Source organism: Ovis canadensis, chromosome 26, assembly GCF_042477335.2.
Source record: "Ovis canadensis isolate MfBH-ARS-UI-01 breed Bighorn chromosome 26, ARS-UI_OviCan_v2, whole genome shotgun sequence".
In the NCBI taxonomy this organism is placed as follows: Eukaryota; Metazoa; Chordata; class Mammalia; order Artiodactyla; family Bovidae; genus Ovis; species Ovis canadensis.
In genome coordinates this window covers 39,612,499-39,637,796 of record NC_091270.1, presented here as the reverse complement: position 1 = coordinate 39,637,796, position 25,298 = coordinate 39,612,499, and the positions used below count along the sequence as shown (strand labels likewise).

The 25,298-nt window shown below is 40.5% G+C and overlaps 1 long non-coding RNA gene across 1 annotated transcript in view; it reads right to left on the bottom strand.

Annotated features, from left to right (window-relative positions):
* Positions 1-25,298, bottom strand: part of LOC138431014 (uncharacterized) — a 126,391-nt gene that overhangs the window by 19,415 nt on the left and 81,678 nt on the right. The window lies entirely within an intron of this gene.

Below are 25,298 nucleotides of genomic sequence, written 5' to 3'. Positions count from 1 at the left end.
GTTGGTTGTCTTGCAGAGAACAGATCTTGATTTGGTACGCATGAAAGAGACCAAACCAACTGGAAGACTACTGCAGAGGTCCAAGCAAGAAACAGTGGCGGCTGGACTAGGATATTCTGATTCGGGATATGTTTTTACAATATGTTTTTTAAAAAAATCCAAAACAGCTCAATATCCCCATAATAAAAGTTTTAAAATTAGGAACTGCAGTATTATCCCAAAGTTCTAGGTCTTACTTGGGGGGAATCTTTGGTAATTCTTCAGGTTGGCAAAAAATAAATCAATAAATCTCACATCCATAGGAAAATTTTGTTTGTAGCTGGACTGAATTACTATTTGGACAAAGAGTGGCTCTTATTAAAAGACAAGCTTCATATGTTTTACACAATATGTGTGCTCAGTCACTCAGTCATGTTGACTGTTTGTGACCCCATGGACTGGAGCCCTCTGGACAGGCTCCTCTGTCCATGGCATTTTCGAGGCAAGAATACTGAAGTGGGCTGTCATGTCTTTCTCCAAGGGATCTTCTTGACCCACAGACTGAACCGTGTCTCCTGCATCTCCCACATTGGCAGGTGGATTCTTCACCACTGTGCCACCTGAGAAGCTCATTTTGTTACATGGATGTTCCTTTATTTTGGAAGCTGTCAGTATTTCCTTAACTGCAAGTAATCTAAGTTGATATAACATGCTATATCCTGTAGCTATTGAAGTGCATTTGTATTTCCAGAGCTCAGAAAGTACACAATAAGTATTAATGAATCTTTCTGGGCAATTTTTAAACTTCTGGCATTGATCAACTGTTACACTTACTGTGGTGAAACTTTCTTCCAGATAAACCCCGAGTTTGGCTCTGAAGTCTGTTTTCCAATCCTATTAATCAATTTTGCAAGCTGCCTCAAATTCCTTTTGGTGAAAGACTGTCGTAAATAAGTAAAAATAATCATTGGTTAGTCCAGAAGTGGGGAAGTACAAGCTAGTATTACACGCAAGGCATCAGGGTTGGGACATATTCTGCATATGGGAAAGACCGTTTCTTCTCTGTGGTTATACGGGTCATACACTTGTTTATCATCCTCTCCTCGCTGCTGCTGCTGCTAAGTCACTTCAGTTGTGTCCGACTCTGTGCGACCCCATAGACGGCAGCCCACCAGGCTCCGCCATCCCTGGGGTTCTCCAGGCAAGAACACTGGAGTGGGTTGCCATTGCCTTCTCCTCATCCTCTTCTCAGGCTAATACAAAAGGCTGTAAGGAGCATATAATCCAAGAGTCTACTATCAAAACAAGTCCATCTCATCAAATGTGAGCTTCCACTTCATTTTAGCAATGACTTGAGATCATTTGTGAGGGGTTATAAAGCATGTTTTCAGAATGGGCCTGTATTTCTTACAAAGAATAGAATTTATAAGGGAAAACTAATAAGACTTTTAAAATAGAGACTTAAACTGGCTTATTCATTTCTGGAGTGAGAGTAAATTATATTGCTAAGTCATATGTGGGTTTCCCAGGTGGCTCAGCAGTAAATAATCCACCTGCCAATGCAGGAGACATGGGTTTGATTCCTGGGTCAGAAAAATCCCTTGGAGTAGGAAATGGCAACTCCTCCAGTATTTTTGCCTGGGAAATCCCATGGACAGAGGAGCCTGGCAGGCTACCGTCCAAAGGGTCAACAAGAGTCGGACACAACTAAACAACTGAGAAAAGTATTCACAATATTCCTATATTTGTAGACCCCAGAGAACTCAAGACACCCAAATTTTTGGTGTTTAGGAAGTCAGTTCTGATCTATACCAGCCAAGACCAGGAGCCCATTTACAATATTTGAAAACTTTAATGGAAGTTCTAACTAACTTTGCAGCTCTAGAGATGAACTTTTACAGGAAAAGTAGCAAGCCAGCAAGCGCCTACAAATGTTTGAAAGTCAGCAAGGGCCTACAAATGTTCAGGGGTGTTCTCTTTAATTCTTGCTCTTAAGACTAACTTTTTGTAGTTGGAAAAGACTCTGATGCTAGGAGGGATTGGGGGCAGGAGGAGAAGGGGACGACAGAGGATAAGATGGCTGGATGGCTTCACTGACTCGATGGACATGAGTCTGAGTGAACTCCAGGAGTTGGTGATGGACAGGGAGGCCTGGCATGCTGCGATTCATGGGGTCACAAAGAGTCGGACACAACTGAGCGACTGAACTGAACTGAACTGAACTGAGGTCCTTATATGAAAAAAGAATGTATTTTGTTAGAGAAAAACAAAAATTGAATTTATGGCTAATTTCTCTCAATCGTCTTTTTCTACAAGACCTTACTCCAAGGATATTCAGAGAAATAACATTCCAGTTCTAGAGACAGTTACCAGAGTCTCACACACTACAGAGTCAACATATTTCATCTCTGGGTTGCATGTTTTAGCATTCTAAACTGCCTTCTTTCCAACACAGCTGGGCACTAAATTTCCTTCTCAGAAGGTGACTAAAGCAGTTTGGGGATCGTGGTAATGTTGTATCACTGTTATTTCTGGATTTGCTGGCTGTCCTTCTGTTACCTAAGAGAGTGCCTCATATTTTTGCGGAACTGTACACTCAAATGGGCATAGTTAATGTGGTGGCATGACTAGGATTTACTCAAATGGCTCTCAGGAAAAATAAAAACAACAGAAAGAAAATGATAAATCAAATGTACAATGTTAATGACTGGGTGATGAAATGAAGGTTTTTTGCATGATTCTTGCAACTTTTCTGTAAGCTTGAAACTATTTCAAAATAAAAAGTAAAAACCTTTCAAAGGGCACAGTTTGAAGAGCCTCCAACTGGCCAAAGTTTGCACTATGTGAAGCTCAAAAAGAAAATGACTAATTTTAATCTGATGAATAAATAAGAATCTATGAGTCCACAATGATATTTAACAAAGGCTGAAAGAAAACAAGAGGAAGGAAGGGAGAAAACAGGAAAGAGAAAAAGAAGTGGCAGTTAATTTGAATTTTAGTTTAATTTGAATTTTTTAGAGAAAAAAATTAAGCATTTACTCTGCCATCAGTGCCAACAATCAATAAACAGTGTGTCCTAAGAAAGTTGATGTTTGACAGAAAACAACAAAATTCTGTAAAGCAGTTATCCTTCAATTAAAAATAAATAAATTATAAAAGAAATAGGAGAATTTTATGTGAGCCAAGCCAAGGAGTATAGCCCAGGTAACATGGATTCAAGAACCACCTGAACTGTGTTCTGCTGTACTATAAAATTGGGCAGGGGGTGAGGGAGGGTGGGCTTATGTAGGCAAAATCCACCAAGTTACATAAATTATTTGTACAGAATTAGGACTAGAGTTGGCAAGAAGTGAGAGTGCTTGTTAAGCAAGGATTGGTTGGGATCCAAAATGGTTGCACAGTTAGAAAGGGAGACCTTGAGATCCTAAGCATGCAGCTGCCAGCAGATACTCTATCGAAAATGCCTGGTGGGGTCCTTGAGTTTGACACAGTCCACAAAATTCAAGTTCTCAGTGATACAGGAACATGTCTGAACAATGGCCATCTGGCTCCATTCTGGATGCCTGAACCACAGTTACTCCATTTTGATTTTCAAATGATCTTAAATAGGTTGTCATGGTCCTTTTTTTTTTTTCTTTTAATGTGGACCATTTTTAAAGTCATTATTGAATTTGTTACAATACTGTTTCTGGTTTTGTTTTTTGCTTTTGTTTTTTTTTGCTCTAAGGCAGGTGGAATCTTAGCTCCCTGACCAGGGATTGAACTCGCACACTCCTTATTGGAAAGCAAAGTCTTAACCACGGGTGACCATCAGGGAAGTCCCTCATCATGATCTTTATGAGAATAATTATCATCATCACCAGTTGCTGAGTAAAAGGAATATTTTCTTTTAGGAAGAATGTCCACTCACATGTTAAAGAAATGATAGATTAAAAATCACCATTTAACAGCCACTATATGTGTACCTATGGCTGAGTCATGTTGATGCTTGACAAAAAACAACAAAATTCTATAATCCTTCAATTAAAAAATAAATAAATTTTAAAAAAACAGCCACCAAAGAAATAATCAATTATACAAAGATCATTAGTGCATGCTGGGGGAAAAAAGTGTGTGTGTGCGTGTGTGTGTAAATACACAAGTAAAGAGATAAAAAGTGAAATAATGATATGTTATTGAATCTATGATATGGGTGTACAGACATTCTCTGTATTATCCCTTCATCTTCTTTGTATGCTTGAAAAGTTACTAACGTACAAAATCCTTTTCAATATCAATGTCACTCTATATTTGACTAGAGTATAGAAATCAGGAAAGAATCCATCCTATCAGTTGTTAAAAGACTGTGGAATATTTATTGCTTTGTTCACCCCCTCAACCACAAAATATATTAACGGAGGGGATTTTCTGCTGGCCGCTGAATTTAACTAAAGACCTTAATCTCTGAGAGCTGCAAGATGATTTGCTTGGCAGGTGCACAGAAGTGTTCAAGAAAACCTGGCATGGGGGATATGTCCTTAAGTCCCCCATTGATGAGTACTCCTGGCACCAACCACAGAATCAGGCTGATTGATATTCTGAACCTAGAAATTAAATCTCCAGCTGCACTTGAGACTTACCATCTGAGAGTCGGTATTATTCACATACTAGGATAACTGAATTTTTTCTTATTCTCTACTCTTATTAATATACACCTATCTCAAGAAAATTCTGAGGAAACGGTAAATATTAAATTATGTCTTAAGTCAAATAAATAACCTAACTCTACAACTAAAGCAACTAGAAAAGGAAGAGTTGGAGAACCCCAGAGTGAGTAGAAGGAAAGAAATCTTAAAAATTAGGGCAGAAATAAATGCAAAAGAAACAAAAGAGACCATAGCAAAAATCAACAAAGCCAAAAGCTGGTTCTTTGAAAGGATAAATAAAATTGACAAACCATTAGCCAGACTCATCAAGAAGCAAAGAGAGAAAAATCAAATCAATAAAATTAGAAATGAAAATGGAGAGATCACAACAGACAACACAGAAATACAAAGGATCATAAGAGACTACTATCAGCAGTTGTATGCCAATAAAATGGACAACGTGGAAGAAATGGACAAATTCTTAGAAAAGTACAATTTTCCAAAACTGAACCAGGAAGAAATCGAAAATCTTAACAGACCCATCACAAGCACGGAAATTGATACTGTAATCAGAAATCTTCCAGCAAACAAAAGCCCAGGTCCAGATGGCTTCACAGCTGAATTCTACCAAAAATTTCGAGAAGAGCTAACACCTATCCTACTCAAACTCTTCCAGAAAATTGCAGAGGAAGGTAAACTTCCAAACTCATTCTATGAGGCCACCATCACCCTAATACCAAAACCTGACAAAGATGTCACAAAAAAAGAAAACTACAGGCCAATATCTCTGATGAACATAGATGCAAAAATCCTCAACAAAATTCTAGCAATCAGAATCCAACAACACATTAAAAAGATCATACACCATGACCAAGTGGGCTTTATCCCAGGGATGCAAGGATTCTTCAATATCCGCAAATCAATCAATGTAATTCACCACATTAACAAATTGAAAAATAAAAACCATATGATTATCTCAATAGATGCAGAGAAGGCCTTTGACAAAATTCAACATCCATTTATGATAAAAACTCTCCAGAAAGCAGGAATAGAAGGAACATATCTCAACATAATAAAAGCTATCTATGACAAACCCACAGCAAACATTATCCTCAATGGTGAAAAATTGAAAGCATTTCCCCTAAAGTCAGGAACAAGACAAGGGTGTCCACTTTCACCGCTACTATTCAACATAGTTCTGGAAGTTTTGGCCACAGCAATCAGAGCAGAAAAAGAAATAAAAGGAATCCAAATTGGAAAAGAAGAAGTAAAACTCTCACTGTTTGCAGATGACATGATCCTCTACATGGAAAACCCTAAAGACTCCACCAGAAAATTACTAGAGCTCATCAATGAATATAGTAAAGTTGCAGGATATAAAATCAACACACAGAAATCCCTTGCATTCCTATACACGAATAATGAGAAAGTAGAAAAAGAAATTAAGGAAACAATTCCATTCATCATTGCAACGAAAAGAATAAAATACTTAGGAATATATCTACCTAAAGAAACTAAAGACCTATATATAGAAAACTATAAAACACTGATGAAAGAAATCAAAGAGGACACTAATAGATGGAGAAATATACCATGTTCATGGATTGGAAGAATCAATATAGTGAAAATGAGTATACTACCCAAAGCAATTTACAAATTCAATGCAATCCCTATCAAGCTACCAGGCACATTTTTCACAGAACTAGAACAAATAATTTCAAGATTTGTATGGAAATACAAAAAACCTCGAATAGCCAAAGCAATCTTGAGAAAGAAGAATGGAACTGGAGGAATCAACTTGCCTGACTTCAGGCTCTACTACAAAGCCACAGTCATCAAGACAGTATGGTACTGGCACAAAGACAGACATATAGATCAATGGAACAAAATAGAAAGCCCAGAGATAAATCCACACACATATGGACACCTTATCTTTGACAAAGGAGGCAAGAATATACAATGGAGTAAAGACAATCTCTTTAACAAGTGGTGCTGGGAAAACCGGTCAACTACTTGTAAAAGAATGAAACTAGGTCACTTCCTAACACCGCACACAAAAATAAACTCAAAATGGATTAAAGATCTAAATGTAAGATCAGAAACTATAAAACTCCTAGAGGAGAACATAGGCAAAACACTCTCAGACATAAATCACAGCAGGATCCTCTATGATCCACCTCCCAGAATGCTGGAAATAAAAGCAACAATAAACAAATGGGATCTAATTAAAATTAAAAGCTTCTGCACAACAAAGGAAAATATAAGCAAGGTGAAAAGACAGCCTTCTGAATGGGAGAAAATAATAGCAAATGAAGCAACTGACAAACAACTAATCTCAAAAATATACAAGCAACTTCTGCAGCTCAACTCCAGAAAAATAAACGACCCAATCAAAAAATGGGCCAAAGAACTAAATAGACATTTCTCCAAAGAAGACATACGGATGGCTAACAAACACATGAAAAGATGTTCAACATCACTCATTATTAGAGAAATGCAAATCAAAACCACAATGAGGTACCACTTCACACCAGTCAGAATGGCTGCGATCCAAAAATCTGCAAGCAATAAATGCTGGAGAGGGTGTGGAGAAAAGGGAACCCTCCTACACTGTTGGTGGGAATGCAAACTAGTACAGCCACTATGGAGAACAGTGTGGAGATTCCTTAAAAAATTGCAAATAGAACTACCTTATGACCCAGCAATCCCACTTCTGGGCATACACACCGAGGAAACCAGAATTGAAAGAGACACATGTACCCCAATGTTCATCGCAGCACTGTTTATAATAGCCAGGACATGGAAACAACCTAGATGTCCATCAGCAGATGAATGGATAAGAAAGCTGTGGTACATATACACAATGGAGTATTACTCAGCCGTTAAAAAGAATTCATTTGAATCAGTTCTGATGACATGGATGAAACTGGAGCCGATTATACAGAGTGAAGTAAGCCAGAAAGAAAAACACCAATACAGTATAGTATACTAACACATATATATGGAATTTAGGAAGATGGCAATGACGACCCTGTATGCAAGACAGGGAAAGAGACACAGATGTGTATAACGGACTTTTGGACTCAGAGGGAGAGGGAGAGGGTGGGATGATTTGGGAGAATGACATTCTAACATGTATACTATCATGTGAATTGAATCGCCAGTCTATGTCTGACGCAGGATGCAGCATGCTTGGGGCTGGTGCATGGGGATGACCCAGAAAGATGTTATGGGGAGGGAGGTGGGAGGGGGGGTTCATGTTTGGGAATGCATGTAAGAATTAAAGATTTTAAAATTTAAAAAATAAAAAACTAAAAATAAATAAATAAATAAATAAACAGTGCTGCGATGAAAAAAAAAATAAATAAATTATGTCTTGTATTCATGAATACTCAATCTAGTATTCTCTTCACCTGAGAACTATCTCCATGATGGAACAGGGCAAAGAGAAAGCTCAGGATTTCCCTGGTGGTTCAGAGGCTAAGACTCCACGTTTCTAAAGCAGATTTCCTGGGTTCAAACCCTGGCTGGGGAACTAGATCCCACGTGTTTCAACTAAGACCCAGTGCAGAGAAATAAATAAATATAAAAACAACTTGGAGAAAGCTCATCAATTCTAGCAAACTTTAGTGCCATCCTCAAATCAACAAATCCACTCATAGCTCATCTCCAAAGAAGATGTCCAGTTTCTAAAGCCATTCAGTATAAAGCTCTTACAGTAAATACAATTTTCTGCACAAACATAGCACAGTGATTTCTAATGTTTCTATTCTTGTTGCAAAATATATTTAAAATTATTTTAATATCTAAATCTCTGAATCATATCACATTGAAATATGACATGTCTTTGTGGATAAAAACAGATCTGACCTACAACTGCACTGTTTATGTGGCCACATGGCCTACTGCTCCCTGGGGACCAGAGGTTCACTTTAGTGACAGTATTTAGCTAACTGAAATGAATTGCTATCATATGCTCAAACTGGGCCATCTATCACAGGCCTGCCACAAACTCTAAGATGGAATAAGCCAGCTCTACAATCATGTGCAGCAAAACTCCCAAATGATACAGGGGAACAGTGGAAAAATAGAATTGCATTAAACTGTAAGTTCCAGGGACAGTTTGTTGGGGGTAAGCAGCATAAACAACTTTGTAGAAAACTTTCAAAGATCCTTGCTTTATATACATCATTCGTTAAAAAGGATGGATGAGCTCTCATTTTAGCATCTAGTAACTCTATAACTGTACTTCAAGGGAGTAATGGTGTTCAAACTGGGGTGCACACTCTTCTGGATATGTACAAGAAGATTCACTGGAGAAGTTCTATTTACTTTTCACCTAAACACAAGTAAGTTTTACTAGTACTTAATATTCAGGTTGACACTGGAAGCATCCCTCCAGCTACACGTTAAGCTGCTATTGGGTTATGACCTATGGACACCAAGGAGAACCTGATGGGACACCGCACATGTGCTGACAAGCACCTTCAGCGTCCAGTCTATTCGTATAGAAAGCTGTTTTGCATGACCCAGGGAAGTTGGGGAATGTGTTACCAATGGATGGGCTTGGGAAAAGAGTTAATACAAAAACAAGTGCAAACAGCAAGGTCCTACTGTGTGCCACAGGGAACTACATTCAGTAGCCTTTGATACACTATGTGAAAGTGAAAGTCGCTCAGTCAAGTTTGACTCTTTGTGACCCCATGGACCACACAGTCCATGGAATTCTCCAGGCCAGAATACTGGAGTGGGCAGCCTCTCCCTTCTCCAGTATAACGGAACAGAATATGAAAAATAATAAATGTGTATAACAGAGTCACTTTGCTGGACAGCAGAAATTAACACAGCATTGTAAATCAACTATGCTTCACGAAAATTTTTAAAAATACTAAAATAAAGGTAAAAATATGTCTTAAGCAGAGACCCAACTGAGCAGTGAACCCATAAATAGATGTCATTTTCAAGGCATTCAAATCTAAAGAACTTACAGGTGGTAGAACTACTTCTCAGTGGGCTGAATAATATTTATTATCTTGCTAATCTTCAAACAAAGCTGTACGTTTAAATAGTTGTGAATTGTACGTGGTTGGCTAAATGTGGGTAAATTTCTATATTGAAGGTCCAGGGGCACGGTCACTAATTATAATCAGGGAGTGAGCCAGTTCCATCAAATTAGCTGACGTGTGAAACAAGAGAGCCCTGAAACTGCAGTTCTCACGGGAAGAGGCTGCAGGAAAGCCAAGGCCTTGAGAAAGCACACGAGGCCGGGCCAGTTGACTTGATGACCCTCCATCACACTTCAGGTGCTCTGAGCAGCTTTTGGATTTGATTTTGCTTGAGACACTGAAATCAATGCAGTTTACCCTCTCGTCTAGGAATACGCGGGGCAAGAAACATTTCCCATTCCAACCAGAGGTTCTCAAAGTTTGCATACTATAAGGCCAACTGTAATAGTAAAACAATGAAAAATTACCTGACATTGCTCTATGAATGCCACTGTGGTCAGTTTACATGCATTATCTATATCATTACACAATGTTTCTGAAGAAGTTTTATGACCCTGACCACACCTCATCTTAAAACAATCATGACTTAATGTCTTAATTCATATAAGCCAAAGACATATGCAGACTTTCTTTTCCCTGATAACCAATTAAAAAGCACAAGTTTTCTTTACACAGATATTTCAGACTTGTTTTAATTCAGTTCAGTTCAGTTCCATCACTGAGTCATGTCCGACTCTTTGCGACCCCATGGACTGCAGCATACCAGGCTTTCCTGTCCATCACCAACTCCTGAAGCTTACTCAAACTCATGCCCACTGAGTCGATGATGCCATCCAACCATCTCATCCTCTGTCGTCCCCTTCTCCTCCTGCCTTCAATCTTTCTCAGCATCAGGGTCTTTTCAAATGAGTCAGTTCTTTGCATCAGGTGGCCAAAGTATTGGAGTTTCAGCGTCAGTCCTTCCAATGAATATTCAGGACTGATTTCCATTAGGATGGACTGGTTGGATCTCCCAACACCACAGTTCAAAAGCATCAATTCTTCAGCACTCAGCTTTCTTTATAGTCCAACTCCTGCATCCATACATGACTACTGGAAAAACCATAGCCTTGATTAGACAGACCTTTGTTGGCAAAGTAATGTCTCTGCTTTTTAATATGCTGTCTAGGTTGGTCATAACTTTTCTTCCAAGGAGTAAATGTCTTTTTAATTTCATGGTTGCAGTCACCATCTGCAGTGATTTTGGAGCCCCCCAAAATAAAGTCTGCCACTGTTTCCCCATCTATTAGCCATGAAGTGATGGGACCAGATGCCATGATCTTCGTTTTCTGAATGTTGAGTTTTTTAGCAGACTTTTCCACTCTCCTCTTTCACTTTCATTAAGAGGCTCTTTCATTCTTCTTTGCTTTCTGCCATAAGGGTGGTGTCATTTGTATATCTGAGGTTATTGATATTTCTCCCAGCAATCTTGATTCCAGCTTGTGTGTTTTAATTATTCCAGCCTTATTATTCCAGTAGATGACTAAATCTGCTTCCAACTCCTTCAATGTGAAGCTTTTCAAAATGCCATGTATGAGGGACCTCCCTGGTGGTTAGGATTCTGTGCTTCTACAGCAAGGGGCTTGGGTTCCATCCCTGGTCAGTTCAGTTCAGTTCAGTCGCTCAGTCATGTCCGACTCTTTGCGACCCCATGAATCGCAGCACGCCAGGCCTCCCTGTCCATCACCATCTCCCAGAGTTCACTCAGACTCACATCCATCGAGTCAGGGATGCCATCCAGCCATCTCATCCTCTGTCTTCCACTTCTCCTCCTTCCCCAATCCCTCCCAGCATCAGTCTTTGCCAATGAGTCAACTCTTCACATGAGGTGGCCAAAGTACTAGAGTTTCAGCTTTAGCATCATTCCTTCCAAAGAAATCCCAGGGTTGATCTCCTTCAGAATGGAGTGGTTGGATCTCCTTGCAGTCCAAGGGACTCTCAAGAGTCTTCTCCAACACCACAGTTCAAAAGCATCAATTCTTCAGCTCTCAGCCTTCTTCACAGTCCAACTCTCACATCCATACACGACCACAGGAAAAACCATAGCCTTGACTAGACGGACCTTAGTCAGCAAAGTAATGACTCTGCTTTTGAATATACTATCTAGGTTGGTCATAACTTTTCTTCCAAGGAGTAAGCATCTTTTAATTTCATGGCTGCAGTCACCATCTGCAGTGGGAACTAAGATTCCATATGTTGTGTGGCATGGTCAAAAAATTAAACAAAACAAACCATATTAAAGACCTATTCCCTGTATCTCTGTGCTTCTGATTAAAGCCCAGCCCAGGGACTGCTGAGCTCTGTGGTAACTCTCAGTATCCCAGGGCCCACTTGGGATTGCTCAGAAGTGTAGCTCGAAACAAGAAGTTGATGCCATCTAAAGCTACCTCCTGGCTCAGAGGGTAAAGCATCTGCCTGCAATGCAGGAGACCCGGGTTTGATCCCTGGGTCAGGAAGATCCCCTGGAGAAGGAAATAGCAACCCACTCCAGTACTCTTGCCTGGAAAATCCCATGGACAGGGAAGCCTGGTAGACTACAGTCCATGGGATCGCAAAGAGCCGGACACGACTGAGCGACTTCACTATACACTATAAAGCTACCTTCTGGTTCATGGGGGGCCCTCCAGGAAGATGGAACATATGTTATCTCATTCCAAATTTTCTTTTCTGGAAAGAGGAAAAAGAAGTGTAACAACTATTCATGAGAACTTAATATGGGCTCTGTGGTTCACTAAGTGCTATTGTATTTGTTCCCTGGAGATGGAAATGGCAACCCACTCCACTGTTCTTGCCTGGAAAATCCCATGGACAGAGGAGCCTGGCGGTTACAGTCCATGGGGTTGCAAAGAGTAAGACACTACTTTGTGACTAAACAACAATAACATATTTGTTATTTTACATGTTGGCAGGCTCCAGAGTCACAGGACCTCATTCACACCTTATTACTCCATTTATGAGTTATTTGGGCCTTGGTTTCCTCATTAGGAAAGAAAGAATAATAATAACATCTACTTCATAGGATTGCTCTGAGGATGAAATGAATATTTTTTTTCTGGATAAAGTGCTGAGAACATGATAGTTACATAGTAAGCTGTCTAAGAAAATCACTCCTGTGTTTACTACAACACACTCCACTTCTGTATTTTTAGTTGGAAGGACTGACTGCTGAAAACCAATTCACAGAAAGGTGCTCTTCAACTGAATTTGGACTTTATGCCTTTGACTTCCCCTCTGCCTGGAACAATAGTGTAACTAACCTGTTACTGGCTTGAAATATGTTATTTCTTTATTGGTTTATGAAATTTTGGCTTGCAAAATATTATTATAAATGATAATTCCTGTAGTGAACCTGTGTTAAATAAATTACTGGTGAAGACAGTCTCTGAGAGTAGTTTGCCTCCAAATAAAACATCTGTGCTTCTGACCGACCATCCATAAATCAAATGTCCCCATGATCCCTTCCTTGGGTTTGACCGATTTGCCAGAGTGGCTCACAGAACTCAGGAAAACAGTTTACTTACTAAATTACTAGCTTATTATAAAAAGATATAACTCAGGAACTGCCAGATGGAACAGCCGCAAAGGGCCAGGTACATGGAAGGGGCTGAGGCTTCCACATCCTCTCTGGGTGTGTCAACCTCCTAACCCTTCCACTTGCTCACCAGCTGGGGAGCTGTCTGAACCTCATCATTTGGGGGTTTTACAGAGTCTTCCTGAAGTAAGATGGCCAATGAAATCTTTGGTCATCTATGATGGGGCTTCACAGGTGGCTCAGATGGTAAAGAATCTGCCTACAATGCAGGAGACCCAGGTTTGATCCCTGGGTCAGGAAGATCTCCTGGAGAAGAGAATGGCTACCCACTTTAGTATTCTTGCCTGGAAAATTCCATGGACAGAGGAGCCTGGCAGGTTACAGTCCACGAGGCTACAAAGAGTCAGACATGACTGAGCAACTAACAGACACACACACACACACACACACACACACACATACATGAAAGATTCATCCCCCAGCACCTCTCCCCTCTCTGGAGGTCAGGGGGTGGGGCTGAATGTTCCTACCTTTTCAATAGCCAGTTGGTTCCTCTAGTGAATAGCATCCATCCCTAGGGGCTTTCCAAAAGTCACTTCACTAACATAAACTCTGGGTGGTGAACAAAAAATGAATAACAAAAAACACCTTTCTCACTCTTATCACTCAGGAAATTCCAATGGTTTTAGGAACTGTGCCAGGGATAGAGTCAGAAGACTAACTATATATTTCTTATTATTAAACACAGTATCACAAAAGCACTCAACACAAGTTGGTTGGTTTAATCTAAATTCTGATAACAACCCTACAGGGTAGATAATAATAATTTTCCTTTTGCATGGAGAAAGTAAGCTCAAAGTGATTAAGCAAATTTTCTTGGTCCCGCAGCAAGTTAAGTGATGATGCTGGTATATTTGTACCTGAGCTAGTTGGCCTGACTTGATATTTTAAGCTCTTTTCTGTCCACCACACAGCTTCAAAGAGAAAAGTGTATATGGCAGAAATGAGAACCAAGCAGAGACTTATGAAACAGAGCGTCATCCTGTGGGGCCCTTCCAGGGAACAAAGGCTTTCCTGTGCCCCCCGTTTCTGGTGTGTAGGAAAAAGCCTTTAGCCTTCTAGACTTCCCCTGAGTTCCAGAGGGCAGATCTGAGCCGTTACTAATTAGGGAAGGTGGGGGGTGCAGAAACAAAGGAAAAACAGTCAGGAAACCACAGCGCAGCATGAAGACAAAGTCCTAGTTCCTTCTCAAGGGATGTATACAACCATCTGATGCATATCTTCGAGTTGTTCTACAGGAACCAAGGCCCCCACCCAGGTGGAGGATGGCAACTTTGGGCTGAGCAGGAGAATTCCTGGAACACGGCCCTGTTACCTCACCAGCAACCAATCAGGAGAAAGTCATACCTCCTTCAGCCCAAATGCTGCCTTTAAAAATTCTTCCCTGAAAATCATTCAGGAGTCTGCCCGGGTCTTTCGAGCACAAGCTGCCCATTCTCCTTGCTGGGCTCCGCAATAAATCTTCTTCTGCCCCAAGCTCTGAGGTTTTGGTGTGTTTAGCGTCCCTGTGCACTGGGCACATGGCCTTGGGTGTGACAACACTTACAGTACAGGGGAGGCTATCCAAGTCATGTCTGTCCTTCATTCCTATTTTGGTCAAAATATCTGGAGATCAGATTTGCTCTAAATTCTTTCCAGAATATAATGATTATGGTAATGAACTGTGAACTCTAAATTCTGAGGAGCTATTTTATGAGTTGTGGGAAAATCTAATTATTTCTTCAGTGATATGGAATAAGCTATGTATGGAATGTGGCTTTGGAGTTTCAAGTTTAACCATAAAACTGTTATTCTTGTTACTAGAATGGTAACAAGAACCAATTTAAATACCTACCCAAGTTCTGAACTACTTACTGCCTGTACCTCAGCTTTCCCCCTCTTCCCTCTTCCATTTACTTCTACATATGTTTGTTCGACACTAGAAAAACTAAGCCTTTTTTTTTTTTTCCCCCTTAGGAACTGAGATGCTTTACTTCTATAAGTAAAGAATCCCTTGACATTGAGAGAGCTAGCAAGGAACAACGACACAGCATGCTTTTCTTTTTTCCATGCTGTAGGGAAGTGGGATAGTTCAGGCACCACATCTATTCTCTTACATAAGACTTATGCAAGAGATGTGAGCCAGTTTTTTCCTGAAACAGTGCCAGAGCTAATTCAGATATTGAAGGGCCTCTGCTTCCTAATATTCCTGGTAAGCATGGCATAAGCTTACTTTACTTAGTTCACTTAGGTTATTTTTAAACCACATGGGTAAACACACACATACACACATTTTAAAACATCCTTGCCAACACAGTGGAAGCTCATACTGTATTTGTTCAAGTGTGCTTAGCCTGGGTGGGGAAGGGGAATAGAGAAAGGTTTGGGATGGTTCACGGTACTTTTTCAATCTTTCGTAGAAAAGTACACAATAATTGAAGACATTTTGGAAACAAGCTATTGATACTCATCTGGACTTTGGTAGGACAGAACTCCCACGGGGAAGGCAAACAGTCCTGTTAAGTGGCTCAGCAGCTGGAGTTCTCTTACTTCAAGTGCGGGGTTTCCCAGGCGGTACAGTAGTAAAGAGTTAGCTCACCAATGCGGGAGACTTAGGAGACATGGCTTTGATCCCTGGATCAGGAAGTTCTCCTGGAGTAGGAAATGGCAATGCACTCCAGTATTCTTGACTGGAAAAATTCCGCGGACAGAGAAGCCTGGTGGGTCGCAAAGAGCTGGACATGACTGAGCATGCACACACACACTTTAAGAGTAGGGAGAGTCAGGCAGCTAAAAGCGGAGTGACTCTGCCAGAGACAAAGGGGAACTCAGAAGCAGAGATAAATCAGAGATCTTGTTTGGTCGACCTGAGTCTCTGGGAGTGTTGTGTCCCAACCTTGCCTTTCCTCTAACACATGACTTGTGTTGGCTGGCTGAGCATAAACAAGTCCTGTTAAGATACGTTTAGGTGGGGCACCCTTTTTCTCACATTGCAAGGTAGAGCGCACAATCTCAAACCCAAGTATCAACTGACAGTCGAGCCAAGCAAAATAGCTATTGTAAAATATTAGTAAACAAAAACCTCAATTAAATAGAACCTGGAGACCAGAATGGGGAGCGCTCAGGCCCTGTGATGGCATCAAAGACCAGCGTTCTTTCCTGGCAAGGACTCAGCCAACGAAGAGCCATGGACTCTTTGTTTACTGTACTTTCCCCCAATTTCCTTTCCTCCTTTATATAAATATTCTTTCCGTGCTGAGTGAGGACTTGCCCGTGGCTCAACAAGTGATTACAGACCCTGAGTTATAATTCTCTACTGATCCCAAATCCATCATTTATTTTCCAATTATATATTTTTTATTTATTGTTAATTGAAGGATAATTGCTTTACAAAATTATGCTAGTTTCTGCCCTACATCAACAAGAATCAGCCATAGGTATACCTATGTCCCCTCTCTCTGAGCCTCCCTCCCACTTCCACCCCATCCCACCCCTCCAGGTTGTCACAGAGCACTGGTTTGAGTTCCCTGAGTTATATAGCAAACTCCCACTATTTATTTTACATATGGTAGTGAATATGTTCCCACGCTACTTTCTCCATTCATCCCACCCTCTCCTCCCCTCCTCCATGTCCACAAGTCTGTTTTCTATGCCTGCATCTCCATTGCTGCCCTGCAAATATGTTCATCAGTACCATCTTTCTAGATTCCATATATATGTGTTAATATATGACATTGTTTTTCTCTTTCTGACTTACTTCACTCTGTATAATAGACTCTAGGCTCATTCACCTCATTAGAACTGACTCAAATGCATTCCCTTTTATGCCTGAGTAATATTTCATTGTGTCTATGCACCACAGCTTCTTTATCCATTCATCTGTCAATGGACATCTAGGTTGCTTCCCTGATCTAGCTACTGTAAATAGTGCTGCAATGAACATTGGGTACCTGTCTTTTTCAATTATGGTTTCCTCAGGGCATATGCCCAGGAGTGAGACTGTTGGGTCATATGGTAGTTTTATTCCTAGGTTTTTAAGGAATCTCTATGTTGTCCTAAATAGTGGCTATATCAATTTACATTTCCACCAACAGTGCAACAGGGTACCCTTTTCTCCTCACCCTCTACAGCATTGATCATTTGTAGATTTTTTGATGGCCATTCTTAAATGGCAACCCACAGCAGTATTCTTGCCTGGGAAATCCCATGGACACAGGAGCCTGGCAGGCTACAGTCCATGGGGTTGCAAAGAGTTAGACACGAGTGAAGCAACTTAGCATGTATACAAGCATTCTGACCATGGGGTCCCAAAGAGTTGGACATAACTGATCAATGGAACAACAACAAAAACAATCCTGATGAGTGTGAGGTGATAGCTCATCGCAGTTTTGATATACATGTCTCTAATAACAAGCGATGTTGAGCATCTTTTCATGTGTTTACTAGCCATCTGTATGTCTTCTATGGAGAAATGTCTGTTTAGGTTTTCTGCCCACTTTTTGATTGAGTTGTTTGTTTCTATGGTATTGAGTTGCATGAACTGCTTGTATATTTTGGAAATAAATCCTTTTTCAGTTGTTTAATTATTTTCTCCCATTCTAAGGGTTGTCTATTCACCTTGTTTATAGTTTCCTAACCCATCACCAACTTGATGGACATGAATTTGAGCAAGCTCCAGGAGTTGGTGGTGGACAGGGAAGCCTGGCAAGATGTAGTCCATGGGGCTGCAAAAACTTGGATATGACTGAGCAACTGAACTGAAACCCATGTTTACTGAAGAAATATCTAGCAGTCTGTTCGATTCAGGTCAATGCTATCTATGAATAGAAATGATGAATAAGATATCTATTTATCTATTTATGAATAGGAAATGAATTTTAACCAAGATTTTTAAAAAATCAAGTAATTAATTGAAAAAGATGAGTTCACACTATACATTATGAACTATATACACTTAATTAGAGCTTAATAACTTAACTGAGCAAATTTTAATACATGGTGAGAATTCTAATACCACTTCATATCTATCCTTTCTTCCTGACAAGTGTTGAGTTGTTGACTTCTTTCAACGTGTCTGGGAGCATTGTTTCTGTTCTGGTTTGGTCAGAATTCTCATCTTACATTGAGCCTCCAGGTTCTACTGATCTTTTTATATATCTTCTGTTGAGTCTAGAACCAGGGAGTTTTGTTCTGAGTTTGTCACTCTTATGTATTAAAGCAGAAAATAGTCTCTTGTATTATGACTGTTCAAAGTACTAGTTTTAGGTATGGTCTCCACCAGCTATATTTAAAGGGCTGCAATTCTCCAAGTATCCCTGTAAAATACTTGCCACATAATGGAATTGTCTTCTCTCTTTATCATGTGACCTCGCATCCTCTCCCTCCAGAAACACCTTCTGTATTCTGCCTTATTAGGGCATTGAAAACAGCGATTTCAAGCAGGAAGAAGTAATTTCTGGATCAGACCTGAGCAGATATGTCCCCTCTATTGTTCTAAGTCAATTAACATCCTGACACTTTCAAATCATTAAGAGCTCCACCTGGGAGCAGAACTTCAGAGTTTAACCGTTAAACCATTTCAAACTCACTAACAGTTGGGCCTTATTAGAATCACGTGGCCCATAATATGAACAGAATACACTTTTTAAAAACTTCCCAAACAATAAATATAACTGCCATATTTGTCTCTCAAAATTTGATTCCTCCAAGAGATATTTCATGTTTTAATCTATCCAATTAATGGAGTCAGAATAGAACCAGCTATGGTCAGAGGGAACGATGGAGACACTCAAATTCCATGGTTTTTTTTTTAGAGAGAACAGGGTATATTCTGCATCTTTAATTCTTCTCCTGAAATTCTATACTGAGAGGTACTTCAATCATTACTTTGAATGTGAAAACTAAGTTATTCCTGTGAAGGGTTATATGCTCTCAAAGGTTAATATCTGAGCTGAATTTAGTGAATAGATACCTTGAAACAAGACAGGCTCTGCTAGATGCTGTAAGAACAGACAAATGTGCCTTGACGCTTTGTGCCACGGGACAAGGTAGCAGAGACCGAGAAGCCGTTAATATGGTGGGGAAGGGAACTAGAAACTAGCATTGGCCAGTTCCCTGCAGTGTGAGAGGCTGCCTAATTCCAGACTGTTGCCTTTTGATAGGAGCAGTGAAGCCTACAGAGAATCTCTGGGTCCAGACCAGCACTGCCCAACAGAGCTTTCTGCAATGATGGAAATACTGTCTATTTGTTCTATTCAGTATGGTAGCCACTGGCAACATTTGGCTTCTGAGCATTTAAACTGTGGCTAGTACAACCACAGATTTAATTTAAAATGTTAAGTATAAATAACTACATGAGGCTAGTGTCTGTTGTATTAGACAGTGCAGGTTTAGACCATGTTCCTTTTAACAGTTCTGCCTATATGTTGCCAAGATCAAATATAATTCTAATTCTTTAATATCCCTTCTTCATTTTTTTAATTCAAAGAATATTTTCAATTGAGGTATATCAAATTAGTATTACTACTAATTATTACTTTCATATATTAACTTCTTACTAAGTACTGAGTTCATTTATTATTATTTTAACTCTAACAACAGACCTTAAAGATAAATATTAACTTTTTCTTAATAGATTAAATAAACAGGTTCAGAGAGGTCATGAAGATAGGAAAGGGCATGTCTTTGGATCTGTCTTTGAGGTCTTTATTCTTTCCCCTACCTCACACTAAAGACATGAAACATATAAAATATCTTACAGTTACTTTTCTGGATCACACCATACTTTAATTATACTTTATTAGCATGAATAATAGAATTTATCCCCCCTCCATCATTTCTATACCTATGTCTATTTGATACAGCCAAAGAGAGCTCACTGATGTCCACAGCAGAAGTGGTTCTCTTAGGAAATACAAACAGAATCATAAAAGACATGGACAAATTTATGACTAAAAGGGCTATAAACTGCTATTATCCTTCTGGGATATAGTTACTTTTAAAGCTTGTTAGGTAGCACAGTCACAAATTACCATTGCATGTTGCTTGAAGTAGCTATTCATAGCTGAACACTATTATGGATTGACCCTGGCATGACTCGGTTCAAATTCCTATGTTCTTATGATAGGCTATTAACAAATGAAGGAAACAGAATTCTATCTAAACCTCAGTTTTAAGTTAATAATTTACTTGTTTAGGGATGATATCAAGCTTTATCAGTATCATTATGCAAAAATATTAACTGCTTGAAAATGTAAGACATATGAAAATCAAACAAAAGCAAAAGTATTCAAATAAATTCATGAATTCACAGGAAGCAATATTAATTTTAGAAAAGGCAGAAAAACACAACACAGTTGTAAATGAACCCAATTAATGAATTTTTAAGTGCTCTTTTCAGCTGTCAGATTTAGTTTTCTCAAACCAGAGTTTAGATGGTGGTAAAATGAGCAAAAATGGAAAAAGAATAGACTAAGTATCCAATCAAAGCCACAGTGTCAAAAGAAAGCCAGATTTTTGAGCAAGCAAGTAAGGTCAAGGCTCAGCTGTTTTAGGAACAAATGGCACCCTGCAACGTGAGCTGAAAAAGAACTCTTAAAGCTAAGAGTTAGTCCTCAGGAGAAAACCAAGCAATACACAAAATAAAGCCCATGGTAACTGGCAAACTTAGAGTGGGTCAGGTATTCTTAAAAAGCCCACATGGGTGGGCAACTGGCTTGGCTAGGACAAGGGATGCTACAAGTAGGGAGAAAATGAAGTCAACAACGGAACAATTCAGCCACTAGGAAGACTGCTACCATATAAGACAAGAAATAAAGTCTCTGAGAAGACGGTATATGGTGTGGTCTGAATGTCTGCATCCCCCTCAAATTCCTATGCAGAAATCCTAACCACCACCCCCAACCCCACAGCAACGTTACACAATAGAGCCCTTGGGAGGTGCTTAGGTCATGAGGGTGGGGCCTTCATGAATCGGATTAGTGTTCTTATAAGAGATCCCTCTGAGCTCCCTCACTCCTTCCACCATCTGTGGGTACAGAGAGAACGTGCTGGCTGTGAATCAGGAAGCTGGTGGAACACAACCATGGCTGGTGCCTTGATCTCTGCTCCAGAAATGTGAGAAATGACCTTCTGCTGTTTGTAAGCCACCCAGCCTGTGGGATTCTGTTAGAGCAGCTCGAATGGACTAAGAGAGTACAAAAGCCTAACTACTGAAGAACTAGGGTTGAATGAAAGAAGCCATTTGTGTAAGCCGTGACTATACAGCTGACAGAGAGCTAGAAGCATGGCTGACTCATTGCTGAGCAAGCAAGCCACTCCCTCGCAGTCAGGGGACAACGACGTCTCAGCTAGAGTAGGGGTGTAGCTGGACCAAGAGACGCCGCTGTTCAGTCTTTAAAGATGGTGTGACCACTGATGTGTAACCTTCTTGAGAAGATATCATGGCTCTAGGAAATAACACTGAACACATCTTTTCTTGTGGCTCACTGGGCAAAGGTTGAGGTGCCAGTTCCCTTATGTGCCCATGAACAGACACGAAGTGGGGGCAGTGGAAGCTTGGAAGGGAGCAGGGAGCACGGTAACCTAATTCTTACCTTCCAGCTTCTCCCTAAAGGCATAGATGGAATTAACCAGAAATTTTCACCCTGATGGTGTAGGAACACCCTTTGTAACACAGGTGTTTTCTGATGGCAACAGCAGATGGCCCTCTTTTCATTTCACTGTCCCCTTTCTTCCCTGTGAGAAGCAAATGCTACAGTGTCTTTCCTGGGTCTTTCCTACCCAGGAAAACTGCAGAATGTTCCTTCTATGTTTGCTTCAGGGATGGGAAAAATGGTGGGTACAAAAGGCCATACTTCTCCTACAGTGCCTAATAACATGTCTCCGATGCCCCCTGGCAGTGAAGGGCACACCCTAGGAAACTCAGATGTCTTGATGCTCTTCCACCAGGCAGGCATTTAGACCCTTTCGATAGCTATCTATTGTGTCTCTCCATTCATGTGTGAAAAGTCATAGGAGTTGCGCTTAAGTGTTTAGCTTGCCTTTTTTTAATCTGATAGGGAATCTGGCTTCTGAAAGGAGCCAAGGATGGGGAAGAAATGGGGAAGGTGTATTTTGGGGCCCACTCTCCAAAAGGTGGCAGGGAAATCTGCTTTCGCTCTTTTCCATCTCAATTTTTCGTTGTTTTGCATGTTTGATTCTCCCTCATAACTCCGGGGTTTAGTTTCTTTTTGAAACTATAAATTGGGCTAGAATCACAGAACACTGGAGCTACTTGGCAAAGAATCAATGTCTCATAATTATCACAAGAAAAGCATTAAAACGAGCAAAACCTATTAAGAATATTCCTGTAGACATTTATAGATACTTTCTGTAATAAAGAATGAAGTTTATATTCTGTCTAGTAGCACAATATGCTCAGGAGGAGGCAAAGATGCTATTGAACAGTGAAAAAGAACATTGCAAAGAATTTTCCAGTCACACAGTTTTAAGGATGATATTCTAAGATGGGGATAAATCTCATAATTGGAATCATACTTTCTGAGACCTAATTTTAAAAGTTTAAGCTTCTGGAAATCTCTTACTTGTTTGTTTACAGTTATTCTGAACATTTGTTTTCTGTTATCTATGATGAAATTTGAAAAGAGCTGGATCCTAGACTAGGGGAGTGTCCTGCTTTTGCTTAAAAAAGCCCTGTTGGTTAGCATTTTTGCACGACTTCTGAAAGTTATCAGAGGTGAGAAAGGTAACTGAAGCTCCCAGAATCACGAAAAACTACAAAAGAAGCTCATTTTTATAAACAGTATTGTCTTATGTAACCCCCTGGAAGACACCCAGTTCTCACTTCTAAGAGCTCTTATGAGTCAATTTGTCATTTGATATTTTGTAGAGTTTGCAGTAAATTGGAAGAAGTGAATTCTTCTATTAAACTTCTATGGTAAACTAAATCAACGCAATTTTGTACTGCAGTTCTATGAGGGAAGCTATTTTATCTCCTGTCCTTGCCCCGCCGGTTCCCAACATCAAGAACAGTTTCTTACACGTGCTATAGGCACAATAAGTATTTGCAACATGAAACTGAATTTTGAAAAAGTTTCCTTTTTTAGGGTATGGAACTGAAAAAAATATGAAGCCAGAAAGTCTCTCAACCGCCACCCCCATGAATTCCCACCCCCGCTCCCCGCTACTACCCCTCACAAGTGTCTGCCTTTCCTGGGACTGGTGATGAGAATAAACCAACAGGAAAACAGATGCCGATTTATTAACAGCTGGGCAAAGAACTCAATCATTCCAACTCAAGGCAGATTTGGCAAATAAGCTTTAAGTCTTGGGCAGCTCAGCTGGTAAAGAATCCACCTGCAATGCAGGAGGCCCTGGTTCGATTCCTGGGTCAGGAAGTTCCCCTGGAGAAGGGATAGGCTACCCACTCCAGTATTCTTGGGCTTCCCTGGTGGCTCTGGTGGTAAAGAATCCACCTTCAATGTGGCAGACCTGGGTTCAATTCCTGGGTTGGGAAGAACCCCTGGAGGAGGGCCTGGCAACCCCCTCCAGTATTCTTGCCTGGATAATCCCCATGGACAGAGGAGCCTGGTGGGCTACAGTCCATGGGGTCGCAAAGAGTCGGACACAACTGAGCACAGCATTGCACAAAGAAGGCTAAGAAAGGCTTCTTTTTGTTTGGCCCCTGAGTCTAAGATGAGCAGGAGTCCACTTAGCCGCCAAGATGCATCAAGATAGACAGAAGAAGGTCTTAAGGCAAGACAGCAGCACCATCAGGGTCCTGGGCTTGAAGCACAGAGCTGACCGTGTGGACACAGGAAATGACTCAGATGAAGCTGTCCTTTAACACACCGATATTCTGACCATAGTTAAAAAGTGGCCAGTGGGAGGCTCATGTTCTCACTAACCAGGAAACCACTGGTTCTACTCTGGATGGGGCCAGTGGAGGACTCGGGGGGCAGGGCAGAAGAATGAGGGTGCCTGCCCTCCTCCTGTACAGAGGTGGGGAGCGGAAGGGGAACTGAGGGTCCCCTGACAGGGAAGCACAGACACAAAGGTGGCGAGTGAGTGTTGAACTCTCTTGTTGGATTCCTGTTGAACTCTACTCTCCAAGGAAACCAGGCCATAGAGTTGGGATTTTTGCCCTGGACCCAATTCAATACATGAATGGTCCCCATTGGACTTCTGCTTGACACCCCCAACCCAGCTTCAACCTGTCCATTTTATTTCCCTCTACTCACTAAACTGCCACTAAATTAGACTTCTTTTAAGTTCCTTAAACAGTCTCTGTACTTTTCTGTCTCCACATCTTTATTTTATTCCCTTCCACCACTCTGTCATAAAACTGCACAGTGGGCCCTCCATATCCGAGGGTTCTGCATCTGTAAATCTGACCAGCTGTGAATGGAAGATATTATTTTTTTAATTCCAGAAAGTTTGGAAAGGCAAAACTTAAATTTACCTAGTGCAGGTAACTATTAACAGAGCAGAAGCCTGCAGTGCTGTAGTTCATGGGGTCACAAAGAGTCAGACACGACTTAGCGACTGAACGACGACAATAAGTAATGTAGAGATGACTGAAAGTATATGGGAGGATGTGCATGGGTTATATGCAAACACTGTGCCATTTTATATAAGGGACTTGAGCATCCGTCCTGGAACCGATTTCTCACAGGCACTGAGAGATAACTGTACATCCTTCAAGACCCAGCTCAGATGACACTTCTCTATGACAGTCTTTGGTCACCCCAACCAGAAACAGTCACGTCTTCATTGGTGTGCCCGATGTGTGTCTTATAGTGCAGACAGCAAGGATCTAGCAGGTGGAGTCTGAAACCTGGCTCCCCAGGCTTTTAGCTTTGACCTTGAGCAAGTTATCTTTTTTCATTACTAGATTTCCTCATAGTATTTTATGTAGGGAGATGCCATGTCATAGTGATTGATATCATGGTTTTTCCAGTAGTCATGTGTGGATGTGAGAGTTGGACTATAAAGAAAGCTGAGCACTGGAAAATTGATGCTTTTGAACTGTAGTGTTGAAGAATACTCTTGAGAGTTCCTTGGACTGCAAGGAGATCC